This window comes from Gorilla gorilla, chromosome 7 (assembly GCF_029281585.2).
Source record: "Gorilla gorilla gorilla isolate KB3781 chromosome 7, NHGRI_mGorGor1-v2.1_pri, whole genome shotgun sequence".
Taxonomy (NCBI): Eukaryota; Metazoa; Chordata; class Mammalia; order Primates; family Hominidae; genus Gorilla; species Gorilla gorilla.
The window spans coordinates 108,979,225-108,993,274 of record NC_073231.2 but is presented as its reverse complement, the minus strand read 5'-3'; the positions used below and the strand labels follow the sequence as shown (position 1 = coordinate 108,993,274).

At 42.5% G+C, this 14,050-nt stretch overlaps 1 protein-coding gene and 1 non-coding gene across 3 annotated transcripts in view; both read right to left on the bottom strand.

The window, feature by feature from the left end:
• The window catches only part of BAALC (BAALC binder of MAP3K1 and KLF4), a 92,683-nt gene that overhangs the window by 72,955 nt on the left and 5,678 nt on the right, over positions 1-14,050 (bottom strand). The gene's annotated exons all lie outside the window — the stretch shown is intronic.
• On the bottom strand, positions 5,285-5,396 carry MIR3151 (microRNA mir-3151). Its single transcript, NR_106472.1, has one exon. It is a non-coding gene; the product is annotated as a microRNA mir-3151 (primary transcript).

Here is a 14,050-nt window from a genome sequence, read left to right as displayed (position 1 = left end):
TAAAAAAAAAATAAAGTTTTAAAAGGATGAAAAATCTGAATTGATAATATCAATACAAACACATAGTCTCTTTAAAAATATAGTTTCTAGCTCTGTCCAGTGAAAAGAGATATAAACAACAGCCAACCCAGTAGCAACAAGCAGCCTAGGTGCCCAGGCTGTAGGCTCTAAGTATAGTACTTCAATTAGAGGAACCAGGGCTCCTTAGAGAAATCGGTAATTCCAAGTCCTAGCCCAGAAAAATAAAAGAATGAGCCTATAAAAACATAATAAGCCTAGAAATAATAATAAGCCTAGAAAAACATACCATACCAGAAAGCCAGGACTATCAAAGACTACTAGAAGTGTGTGAAAAGGAGTCAAGAGTCAAACAGGGATCCCACTAGCCAAAGATGGGAATCCCTGAATATACACATACAAGATAATAAGTGCAATGAGTTAAAACCCATCCAATATGCTAATGAGCCATGAATCCATCATGATGCTTTAAGAAACACTGCTTGGGCCACCTTTGGAGGATACTAGGGGAGAAACTGAGAACTGATCATTAAAGGGAAAACATTTGGCATTTACTCAGACTTTTCAGGAAAGCCAAAAGGGATGTGGGGAAAAGTTATTCTTTATAAAAGAATTCCAAGATATAAATGCTGAAGAAATGTTAGACTATCACCATTTTGTAATTTCTAATGAAATAATTGATGTAGGCAATGATTATCAATAACTGCTAAAAGCATTAGGTAGAAAGCTGATGAGAAACTTTATAAAGGATAGATCAGGTGGCCTAAGCCAATCTTAACATCACAAAAAACAAGATATAACCTGATGTGTGGTTCCTGATGTAGAACCACACGATGGAAAGAATACCTCATCACCTATGAAGTTTCCTACTGAAAAAGCAAACCAGAATTCCATCAAGCCTATTGTTCTATCAGTTTACAGAGAATACAGAAACTTTTTCAATTAATTAATTAATTTTTAAATTGACAAAATTTTATATGTGGTGTACAACATGATATTTTGATATATGTATATATTCTTGAATGGCTAAATCAAGCTACTTAACATATTCATGATCTCAGATATCTTTCTTCGTGGTGAGATCATTTAAAATCTACTTTTTAAACATTGAAATACAATTGTCCCTCCCTCCCTGCAGGTTCCATTTTTGCAGTCTCAGTTACCTGTGGTCAACCAAAGTCCAAAAATATTAAATGGAAAATTCCAGAAATAAACAATTCTTAAGTTTTAAATTGTGTGCCATTCTGAGTAGCATGATGAAATATCTTGCTGTCCTGCTCTGTCTTGCCTGGGATGTGTATGTATGTATGTATTGTATGTATTGTATATATGTATTGTCCTATGTATCCGTGCTGTAGACACCATTGGCCTGTTAGTTACTTTGTAGCCCTCTTGGTGTTCAGATCAATTGTCCAGGTATCATGGTGCTTACATTCAAGTCACCCTTCTTTTACTTAATAATGGCACCAAAGCAAGAGTAGTGATGCTGGCAATTCTGATATGCCAAAGAAAAGCCCTAAAGTGCTTCTTTAAAATAAAGTGTGAAAGTTCTCTATTTAATAAAGAAAGGAAGAACAATATATATAGGGTTTTGTACTAATTGTGGCTTCAGGCATCCCCTGGAAGTATTGGAACTTATTCTCCATGGATAAGGAGGAACTACTCTATACAATACATTGTTATTAACGCTAGTCACCATGTTGCGCAATAGCTTTCCTGAAGGTTTTCCTCCTGTCTAACTGAATATAGCAACATTTTAAACAACACCACAGGGAGGCAATCAGCAAAATCCAAAAAATTAGAAACTCTACAAGACAAAACAACCAGTTTCTTCAACAAATAAATTGAAGGGGAAAGCGAGGAAATGGGAAACCTATAAACTGAAAGAAACAAGAAAAATATAAACCAAATACAACATGCAGATGTTGTTTGTATCTCAATTCAAACAAACCAATGATAGAAAAACATTTATGAGACCATTGGGAAAATTTGGGCACTGGCTGAATTTTTATTACATTAGAGAATTAAGAATTAAGGAATTTTCATTAATTTTAGATGTGATAATGGTATTGTGGTTATATATTAGGTTGAAGCATATGGAATTGCTGATAATATACCATTTCAACCTATAAAAAATGACAATTTAATATAGTCCAATCCAATATCTTTTTACTTTTTAAAAATTTTCTTTTGAAACAGGGTCTTGCTCTGTTGCCCTGGCTGGAGTGCAGTGGTGTAATTTCAACTCACTGTAACCTCTGCCTCCCAGGCTCAAGCAGGCTTAGCCTCCAGAATAGCTGGGACTACAGGCAGGCACCACCATGCTTGGCTAATTTTTTAAAAACAATTTTTTTATAGAGATGAGGCCTCACTATATTGCCCAGGATGGTCTCATACTCATAGGCTCAAGTGATCCTCCTGCCTCAGCCTCCCAATGTGCTGGGATTACTGGTGTGAGACACCATGACAGCCCCAATGTCTTTTTAAAAGAGTCCTAATTTCTTAGAGATTCATACTAAAGTATTCACGGATGAAGTTACATGACTTCCGGAATTTGCTTCAAAATTACCCAATTGATGAAGGGGAATGGAGGCAGAGATGAAACAAGATTTGCAATGCGTTGAAGCTGTGATGGATACGTGGGGGTTTATTATATAATATTCTCCAAATATATATATATATATAGCTTGAAATATGTGCGTATAAAGTTTCAAATTTTCATATATGTTTGAAATGTTATATTAAAAAATGTCTAAGGCTACAATTAAGGGGTTCTAGAATTGTTTTGAGCAATTGCAACCAGATGGTGTTTGATGCTCAATTGAAGATATAATCTCCATTTGTGTGTGGTGTGTGTGTGTGTGTGTACCTACACATATTCAGATCACCTTTTCATATAACTTTTTTGTATATCATATACATTCCACACTAATTTTTTGCTTACTGCTACAGGGTTTTGGAATCCCAAGAAGAGTCAGCATTTGAATTTTGAATGTATGTGCAAAAGAGACAAATATGGCTAAAGGGCATGGGCACACTCTCTCTGGGTCCCCGTGTTAACGATTTTAGTAGCTTCTATTTAAATGGTGCTCTTTCTCTAAGAAGATCATTGGGTATTTTCTGAAAGCTTACATAATGGCTGGAAGCCCCCTGCCTCTGCAAAGGAACACCTGATTCAGAAAAGTAAACACCATAACAGCAACCCATTCATCAGCTGCCCAGATTCACAACCAAGCAGACATGCAGCGACTATCCAAAAACCCTCATTTCTGGCATTACAGCCTGTGGCAATAACAGAGTTAAGGAAAGGTAAGTGAAACTCAGAGAGACACAGTGAGATAATTATTCCTCACGCCTGTTAGAAGAACATTCCACCATCTCAGAAGAAGCCCTGTCTGAATCTGATTCAGCTGAGAAAACAACTCAGGCCATGGTAGCTGCACCCAACTCTGTAAATCAACAGTGACTTGTGCTGAAGGGATTAAGGCATCCCAACATTACTCAGAGCCCAAGGCAAGGAGAATCCCTTATGAAGATGAAACTGATCTTCAAGCACCCTCTACCTTACTCTGCGTGATGCCATATTCTTCCTGAATCCCACCCAACTCAAGAGCATGATTTGCATAATAAAATCTCTAATACTTTGATGAACAAATGTTATCCAAGATAATTTAAAAACTGCCTTCACGGTGAGAAATGAACTTAATTCCATTAATTCATTGTCTGTTCGTTATTCTAGAAACATTATTTGAGTATTCAGCATGTGCTGAGCTATTTAGAGATGTTTCTGAGGGCTAGGACTAGTAATTGCAAATCCTATGCTTTTTTTTCTCTCTTCCACACTGCCTTGGGGATTAAAGACAGTGGCTCTTAAATCTGGCTGGGCTTCAGAATCATCTAGGACAGGAGTGGGCATTGGAACACAGACACACTCATTCATTTATATATTGTCTATAGCTGCTTTGGCATTAAAAACAGAGAAGTTGAGTAGTTGCAAAAGAAATCACGTGGCCCACAAAGCCTGAAATATTTACCCTCTGTCCCTTTACAGAAAAAGTTTGCTAACCTCTGATCTAGGACCTCTGGACCAGCAGCATCAGCATCACTTGGAAGCCTGTCAAACATGCAGAATCTCAGGTCCACCCCAGACCCACGAAATTTCACTCTCCACTGACCTAGAGAACATGGAGACACTGCAGGTTTTCTAGCCGCACTCCCACTACCAAATCAGAAGTGCCTGGGGTGGGACCTTTGTTTGAGATTCCCCAGGTGAATCTGATGTGCAGCCACTAGGGAAGCAGAAAGATGAGTAAGGTGATTACTGCCAGGTCTTCCTGTGGGACTGCAGCACCAGATTCTCCAGCTGCTAGGAGAGTTAGCTACTAAAGGATCACAGCTGAGTGCCTCTCCAGGCACTGCTCCTGTAGAAGGAAATGACCTTACCCAAGGTCACACCTACTTGCTAGGGGAAGACTGCATCCAACGCCTGGCCGATACAGGGTAAAAAGGCCCAGTCTTCTCAATTGCTGAATGGCCATCCCAGCTCCAGAGCTCCCCAGGGCATCAGCTGAAGCCCCTGTTACAACAGCCATTCCACTCCTCCCTCTGCCCTGGACTGTGACCCTCACCCTATTAGAGAAACTGGGATGCTGACTGAATTATTATTACATTAGAGAATTAAGAAGTTTTCATTAATTTTTAGGTGTGATGATGGTATCATGGTTATATATTAGTTTGAAGTATATGAAATTGCTAATATTACACTATTTCAACCTACAAAAATAACAAAATGGTCCAATCTAATATCTTTTTGGTCCAATCCAATAGATATGGTCCAATCTAATATCTTTTTTAAAGAGTCCCAGTTTATTAGAGATTCATACTGAAGTATTCATGGATGAAGTTACATGACTTGTGGAATTTGCTTCAAAAATGTTTAATTGGCAAAGTGGAATGAAGGCAGAGATGAAACAAGCTTTGCAATATGTTGATAATTGTTGAAGCTGATGATGGGTACATGGAGGTTTATTATACTATTCTCCATATATATATATATATAGCTTGAGATAGGTAAGAGGCCCACATCACAGGTGGTGTTACTAGGGCTCTCTCCAGTAAGGGTTTACCTCAGAGTCTGTTTCTTGGCTCTGTCTTTAAGAGTATACAGTATAATAGCAGAGATAAGTCACAATCATAAATAAGAAAACTCAAAAGGGAGTAAGTGTCCTAAATGGTGTGTGCTATCAGGGAACACATAACTGAAGCAGAAGGGCAGGAGCAGCAGGCTTTTGGGGTGACAGGTGGGGCTGTGGGATTAGGTGGGATGACCTCTGAGGCACCTGATCCCATTGCCCCACCCGTCACCCCAAAGGTTGTATGGAGAGGCTGGAGAGAAAGCCTTGAATTCCACACTAAGACATTTGTATTCAGTAGATAGTGGGAAATCATGAAAGGCTTTGAATAGAAGAATAACACAATAATGATCCCAGCTGTACTTGGGAGTATTCACCTGGCAATAATGTGAAGGGGATTGGAGTGGGAGTGACTGGGGGTGTGAAGACTAGTCCAAAAGTTGTTGCAAATGTCTAGGTGAAAGGCCGTGAGGACAGAAGCTAGCAATCCATGAAGGGGCTGGTGTACAGGAAAGACCACAGGGCTCAGAATGAGACAGACCTGAGTTCCAAACCCCACCCCACTGCTCACAGCCCATGTACATTTAGACAAGCCATCCCACCGCTCTGACTACCCCCTTCTGTAAAATGGGAATAACAGAGTTAGGTAATAAATCTGCAAAGCCCGGCACATGTGGAGCACCCAATTAATGGAAGCCACACCATGAGGTCGTAGCTGTGTTCGTTTGTGCTTGTACATCATCACTTATCACCCCAGCAAGAAAGTGTGAGCCTGACTGCTATGAAGACTGCCCTTGAAAAGTGATTCTTGGAGGTAATCGTTTAATGAGGCCTCGGTTTCAAACACGCCAGTTGTTTATTGAGGTGCTTAAGCCTGAATCATTCCTCTTAGGAAGGGTGCACAGGCGATCTCTGCTTCCATTGTAACCGCTGCCATGCCCTGTTGTCATGGTGACTAATTTCCCAAACTGCCCTGCTATTTTCTGCCAGCCTTTCCAGTTTCTTCACGCCCTAAAGTCCACAAGCCCTAGAGACAGCAGCAGGTTGGGTTTTTTGAACTTCCACAGAAAACACTGTCAACTCTTTAAATTTGCCAGTTGGCTGGGAGCTGCTTCTCCAACAGAAGCTCCCAGCCTGAGCAGCAGTGTGACCCTGCACAGCAGACACCCACAAATGTTCCCACTAACTGGAAATTGGTGCCATGGAATATTAGCTGGCACATCAGTCTCTGGATGGCATTAACCTTGCAGGAAAATAAGGCAGAAGACAAGGGAATGTCCACCATGCATTTCATGTACACAGCACAGTCTGAAGTTAAAAGACCATTCTAAAAGATTAAAGTTTAAGGTATTGCATTATTTTTAAAATTATTTCAATATTAGCACATGTGGTTTTTCCAGAGAATGTTCACCTTATGAACTTACTTGAAACATGAAAATATTAAAAACAATATTATTATTGTTGTTATGGCAAAATTGTAATACTAGCAATCATGTCACCTTGGTTTCTGGCAGAACTTCTCTCCCTCCTCACTTACCTAATTCCTTTCCCCCTTCTTGTTCCTGGAAATCTTCTCTCCTCTCTGACCACAGCTATAGGATGAAAGAAGTGACCACTCTGCTGGCAGCCTGCCCAGTATCTGTTCTCCCCATTTTTCCTTTGCCAAGAGGACCCTGATACTTTTAGGGTAGCTTGAAAGTTCCCTGTGTGGAAGGAAATGACCTCACACAACATCACATCCCCTTGCTGGGGAAGCCCACATCCAATGCCTGGTCAATATAGGGTAAAAAGCTAAAAGTTTTGAGTTCCTAGACACCCTTGCAGCCCAGAACACCTACATCATACACTTCTGACCAATAAGACCCAAGCAAAGTTTACTGGGTTCGAGGAAAACTGTCATTTTACAGATAAGGAACAGATCAGGCAGAATGCCCCTTTCTGCCCTTCTCCTTCTTCCCATTTGAAATAAGATGGTGCAGCATCTCGCAGCCATGAGGATGAAATCCACACACTAAGGATGGCAGAGCAATAAACCCAAAGGAGCCCAGCTCCTCCACAGTGTCCATGACTGGGTGTGGCCGCCGACCTCCAGACCTCTGTGCAGACCTTCCATGGGCTAAATCCCATTCCTGGAGTTGGTTTCTGTTCAGGCAGCCAGATGCAATCCCTAACTGGTACAAAAGGTGTGAAGGGTTCCCTTCATTCAACAAACATCCACCGAGTGCCTACTCTGTGCTGGGCACTGTTCTAAGCACTTGGACTGTAACAGTGGGTGAGTCCATCAGATCCTTGACCTCTTGGAGCGAGAGAGTCAAGAAATAAACAGTAAATGAACAAGACAATGACAGGCAGTGGTGTTAGGAAGGAAATGACCAGATGGCCACTGGGGAAGGCTGGTCTCTCTGAGGAGGTGACATCTGAACTGAGAGCCAAAGGGTGAAGAGGAGTTAACCACACAGAGGGGGCGGGTGTGGGGAGGAAGCACATTGCAGCAAGTGTGAAGGCCTGTGACAGGAAGGGGCTCCATGTATTCAGAGAACAGAGGGGAATCAAGCGTGGCCGGAACACGCTGAGCAAAAAACAGAGCAGAGTAAACAATGAAATCATGCTGGAAAATCAGCAGGGACCTCGTCATGCAGGCCCCTGGAGGCCAAGGAAGGGACTGGGATTTTATTCTACACATAGTAGAACAGGAAGCTATCAGAAGGCATTAAACAAGAGAGTGACAGGACCTGACATATGTTTTTAAAAGATCGCTCTGCCTATGACATGAAGAATGAATTGTCAAGGGTATGAATGGAAGCAGGCTATGGCAGATGTTCAAGTGGAAGACGGATGTGGCTTGGGCTTGGGGAGGGCCCATGGAGATGCAGAGTAGACCTTCATCCAAATGGAGCTGCCTGTGAGGTTCCCGTATATGGTTACAACAAGGGGCAACCTTGTCAGTGCATTTAGAATTCAAATGGACAGACTAGGAGAAAAAGATGGCTAAAGATGTTTAGAAATGCTCAGATGGCAAGAAGGATGTATGCTGGGTCACTGGAAGGAAAAATGGGAGAATTCACAGCAAGTCTGTGATTTTTTTTTTTTTATATTCAGAGGGAAAGTATAGGATAGCATCAGGGGCTATTATAGGGGGTCTGTCACCACATATTAATGAGGAATGAATAGAATTGCTGAGAGGTGGTGAGATCATTGTTCTAGAGCATGAATTGCTTATAGGGGCAATCATAACATGCATGACTTTTTCCAGAAATGCTGGGCAGCTCCAAAACAAGAGTGTAAGGAACAGAGGGGAAGGGTGACCCAAGGTATGAGATTGGCATGACAAGCCTGGTGCAAGCTTGAGGATGTGAGGGGATCCTGGCTGCTAGAATGCACAATACTGAAACACTAAGCCCTTTGTACTTGTGAATGCATTAATTCTTCAATAAGTCCCATTCTACAATGTGGAAACTGAAACCCAGAGAGGCTAAGAAACTTGCTGAGGGTCACACAGCTGATAAATGCCTGTTGTTAAAATCAAATTCCTAGGCCGGGTGAGGTGGCTCACACCTGTAATTGCAGCACTTTGGGAGGCCAAAGCAGGCAGATCGTGAAGTCAGGAGATTAAGACCATCCTGGCTAACACTGTGAAACCCCATCTCTACTAAAAATACAAAAAATTACCCGGGCATGGTGGCAGGTGCCTGAAGTCCCAGCTACTCGGGAGGCTGAGGGAGGAGAATCGCTTGAACCCAGGAGGCAGAGGTTGCAGTGAGCTAAGATTGAGCCACTGCACTCCAGCCTGGGCGACAGAGCGAGACTCCATCTCAAAAAAAAAAAAAAAATCAAATTCTTTAACAATGCAACTATTATATATTCTCCAAACAAAGTAACAGGGAGGGTGATGGATGAAGAGAGCAGGTTGAGGCCCAGGGACCCGAGGTCATGATGCTTGTTAAAAGCTGGCTCACTAGTTGGGGAGGAAGTGTATGAAATTGTAAACAGAGACCGGATCTGGCTGGGTGATCCTGTGGGTGTGGCTGTATCAGAATTCAGGATAATGGCTTAGAGAAGAAGGTCAAGAATCCTTGGGTTGGATTTCCAGGCCAAAGGGCATCAGCTTTGCCTAACTGCCTACTAAAATGCTTGTGAAAACATAGAAAAAGACCAAGACTCACAACATCACCACAAGTGAAGACTGGTAGGCAACCTAATCCCAGAATCTAGGAGAAGTTGGCATCACTTGTAAAGCAGATTGTGTTAGATTAAGAAAAACCTACCCAGACTTTTGGTTTTGCTTCATTGCACAGAAGCCACATGGTGAGATGTAGGCAGACATTAGGTACCTATCCCATCTGACACAAAGACCTAGAGCTGGAAGCCTATGGAGTGGTACCAGCCACAGCTCTGGGCAGCCAACCTGTCTGACCTCATGGGCATTTGAGACTCAGAAAGCTGGTCCCTGCACACACACACACACAGACACACCCAGCCATACACACAGACAGACACACACACACACACACACACACACACACAGCCATGTTTCTATATCCATGATATGGTTTGGCTGTGTCCCCACCCAAGTCTTATCTTGAATTGTAGCTCCCACAATTCCCACGTGTTGTGGGAGGGGCCAGGTGGGAAGTAATTGAATCATGGGGCTGGGTCTTTCCCATGCTGTTCTCATAATAGTGAATAAGTCTCATGAGATCAGATGGTTTTATAAAGGGGAGTTTCCCTGCACAAGCTCTCTTCTCTTGTCTGCTGCCATGTGAGATGTGCCTTTCACCTTCCATCATAATTGTGAGGCCTCCCCAGCCACATGGAACTGTGAGTCCATTAAACCTCTTCTTCCTTATAAATTACCCAGTCTCAGGTGTGTCTTTATCGGCAGCATGAAAACAGACTAATACAACCCATAAAGAGACTAAATCCCAGAAAACAGCTAGGAAAAATATAGAACAGCATACTCAGCCTGAGCCTGTTGTGGGGGCTTGAGGGGGAGGTAAGAGGGAAACATGGAGGAATTACCTACAGTAATTACCTGGTATGTAATTTGCCTGAATTCAAGTATATTTGCCCAGTATTGAAAGAAAAAAAGAAAAATCCCTTTACTTCTCCATGACCTTTCCCCCTTTCTCTTCCTCCATTCAAACTAGACTTGGGCTCCCACTACCTCCATATAGTTTCCTAAATACAAAAATGAACAAATATAATTTTTCTTGGTTTTTGAGCTTCCAAGCAGTTTGAGGAATTTTTCCCATCCCCCCATCCGGAACTTTAAACATCACCTTCACGTATAAGATGTAAATACAGCATCGTCTTCATGGTACCTGAAAGATGAAACCTAAATGCTGAGAGAGGCATTATTTTCCTCTGTATGCTTTTTCTATGCTTTTTAAATGTTTAATTAGGAGCATGCACTGCATTTGAAACCAGAAAAAAATATATGATTCTGCCTAAAGACTGTTCCTGTTTAATGAGCCTGTTAGGTGACTGGGATGCAGGTGACACCTGGGGCACCTCCTGCAACCCTTTCTATGGAGATGGAGATTGGAACAGCACGGGCACTCAGCACAGGGAGAGGGCAGTGTAAGCACCGCAGAGCTGCGGGACTCAGCCTTGTAAACGCTGGCAGGAGGCTCCCACGCTAAATGGTTAATATTTTCAGAAAAGCCCAAGGCAGATGGGGTGGGGGAGGGTACTACATTCGTGCTTAGCAGCACAGCACAATGGACCCTGCCCTGAATTCAGAAACAAGAGACCTGAATTCTGATCCTAGCTCTCCCACTTCCAAGCTGGTGGCCTGGCTCAGTCTCTTCATCTCACTGAATCCCAGCTCCTCATCTGGCAAGTGATGAGAACAATGGTTTATGAGGTTATTTTGGAGGGTGATATAAACTAATGTCAAAAAGAAAAATTCTCACATATAGTAAATGCAAATAGTAGATTCAAATAAATGCTATTTGAATCTAAACAGCCAGGAAATAGATCCAATCTCAGAAAAAAGTGTGAGGAAGTAACAGTGGAAATCCGTCTCTCTTATTATTTCCAAATGTTCACAGTGTTAGTGCTCATAAACACACTTGCATTAGTTTGCTAGGGCTGCCATAACAAAGTGCCACAAACCACATGGCTTAAACAACGGAAACCTGCTGTTTCCCAGTTCTGGAGGCCAGAAGTCCAGGACCAAGATATCAGCAGGCCGGTTACAAAAAACAAACAAACAAAAAAAGGCAGAAAGAATGAATGAGACCTACTATTTGACAGCACAATAAGGTGACTATAGTCAATAATAACTTAATCCTACATTTTAAAATAACAAAGTATAACTAGATTGTTTGCAACTCAAAAGATAAATGCTTGAGGTGATGGATAACCCCATTCTCCATGATGTGCTTATTTCACATTGCATGCCTGTATCAAAACATCTCATGTGCTCCATGCATACATACACCTACTATGTACCCACAGAAATCAAAAATGAAAAAAGATATCAGCAGGGTTGGTTCCTTCTGGAGGCCCTGGGGGAGAATCTGTCCCTTGCCTCTCTCTGAGCTTCCAGTGGTTTTCAGTGGACTTTGGTGCTCCTTGGCTGGTGGCAGCATCACCTGTCTCTGCCTTCATCTCTACATGGAGTTCTCCCTGTGTGTCTCTCTGTCTCCAAATTTCCCCTTTTCATAAGGACACCAGTCATTCTGGATTAGGGCCCACCCTAATGAACTCATTTCAACTTGATTACCTCTTTAAAGATTCTCTTTCCAAATAAGGTCACATTCTGAGGTACCGGGGTAGAGGGGGGGTTAGGGCTTCAACATGTGAATTGGGGGAGACACAAATCAGCACATAACAACATTCTAAAAGAACAACATTCTCAAGAGAGATGGCTGTGGTTGGGCATGAGACAGAGTGGGAGTCAGGCATGTGAGGAAGCAAGCGTTCCTGGTAGCCAAGCTAGCAGGAGCTATATCATGATTGGGCTCAGGGTAAACCCCTCGAGTCTGCTCTGCAGAGGAGAGTAAATGTGGCATATAGACTGGCCAGAGAGGCTCTGAAGGAGTCTTTATAGGGATAGGATTTTGCAGCAGAGGCCAAAGGTCTGCTGAGAGTGTCTCGAGGCTGTAGGCCTGACATGGGAGGGCTCCTGGGATGAATGGCGCACCACCATTGTCCGAGAACAGGTTTAGACACCCAACTTCACAAGGGCAGAATGGCCTTATCAGCAGGAAGATGCTATGGATCACAGGTGCACAGATCCCAGGGTGAAGGTTGGACCTCCAGGAGTCCAAACCTGAGGGATTGCTGAGTGCAGAATGAGCCAGGAAAAGACCCCTTTCTGACTCAGAGAAGACTAGGTTCTTCCCACCAGGGCCTATTATTCGAAGAAAAAAAAATCTGCAATGTTTTTTGCAGAAAAAAAAATCTGCATTTATCCTTTGAGTTACATACAATCCAATTACACTCTTTAAATTATTTAAAAATATACAGTTATTATTGACTATCGTCATCCCATTGTGCTATCAAATAGTAGGTCTTATTCATTCTTTCTACATATTCTGGAGGAAATTCTGGAATGCACTTAGGATACTACTACACCCTGCAGTGGAGTCACCTTAAATTCATCTTTGGCTAGGGTTGGAATTGTTTTATCTAATGTCCAATGAAGACAAGGTTCAATGGACTGATATCTAAGACAAAAGCATCTAAGATGAGACTCAGGAAAGAGGTTATAAGAATGACAGACTAAGCTTCATTTGCACAGCTAGATCATTCATTCATTTATTCATTTTCACAGTCATTCAACAAATGTGTGGAAGATGCCAGGCATGCAAATGTCAATCATGTGGTCCCCAACCTGGAAGAGCTCACAGACTAACTAGAGAGACAGAGGAATGACCAAGCCCTGGCAATGCAGTGTGACAGGTACCATCACTAGACTCTCAAAGTGTCTGGAGAGCCAATGGCACAACATGATACTCTGCCCAGGAGACAAGGGCCATGGGAACATGAGGCTTCCTAAACCTTTACAAACTGCCTAGGTTTGTTACCACTTGTCTCTTGCAGTGATTTTAAGAAACAACTTATAACAAAAGGCTCGTGTTTGGCAAAAGGGGTGTAAGGAAGGTGGGGATGTTTTCTTACTGTGCAGCCCATCAGACAGACAACAAAAAATTGAGCAGAGAGAACTGATGAGGAAAGAGAACATCATCTCTGGGGTCTACAAGAAGAAATTGACAAACAGAAGTTTTAGATTTATTCATTTATGAGAAGTTACTCAGGGTCCTGATGTAGCCAGAACAGCGTTAGGTACAGGGATAGGACTATGTGTGAAATGACCCCTTATCTAACCCAACAGAACCCTTGCCTTACCAAACCTAACAGTCATCCTTGACGGAAGCAGACATTAATCACTAGTTATTCAAAGATAGAACCACAAGCTGTAACAGGTAAGTCAAGGCAGCTGGGGTGTGGGTGGAGGGGGTTTATCCACCAGGAAGCCCTGGCTGTCCTCTCCACAGGTGCTCTCACTCTCGGGGATGGAGTCAGGCCAGCTGGGCTGCACTCCTGTTCCTCTCCAGGGTGGGAGGGTTGGCTCGGACAGTCCCCCTTCCTCTGCTGGGCTCCTGCAGGGGTCTGTATACACACTGACCCCTCCCCAGGCAGAAAAAAACTGCTTAATTCCTGAATGCCTCTAATGCTTTTCTACATGCCCTTCTAGTATGGACCATGGACCATGCTGACCTGAACGGTATCCACTTTTATGTTTGTCTTCCCTATAATAGTAACTTCTTCAGGTCATCTTTGTGCCAAATGTCTATTCAGTGAACAAAAGAGCAAAAAAAGATGTCTTTTATCTTATTCTATCAACACAGAGAAACAAAGACCTAGAATATTGTTTTCATAGCTCTATC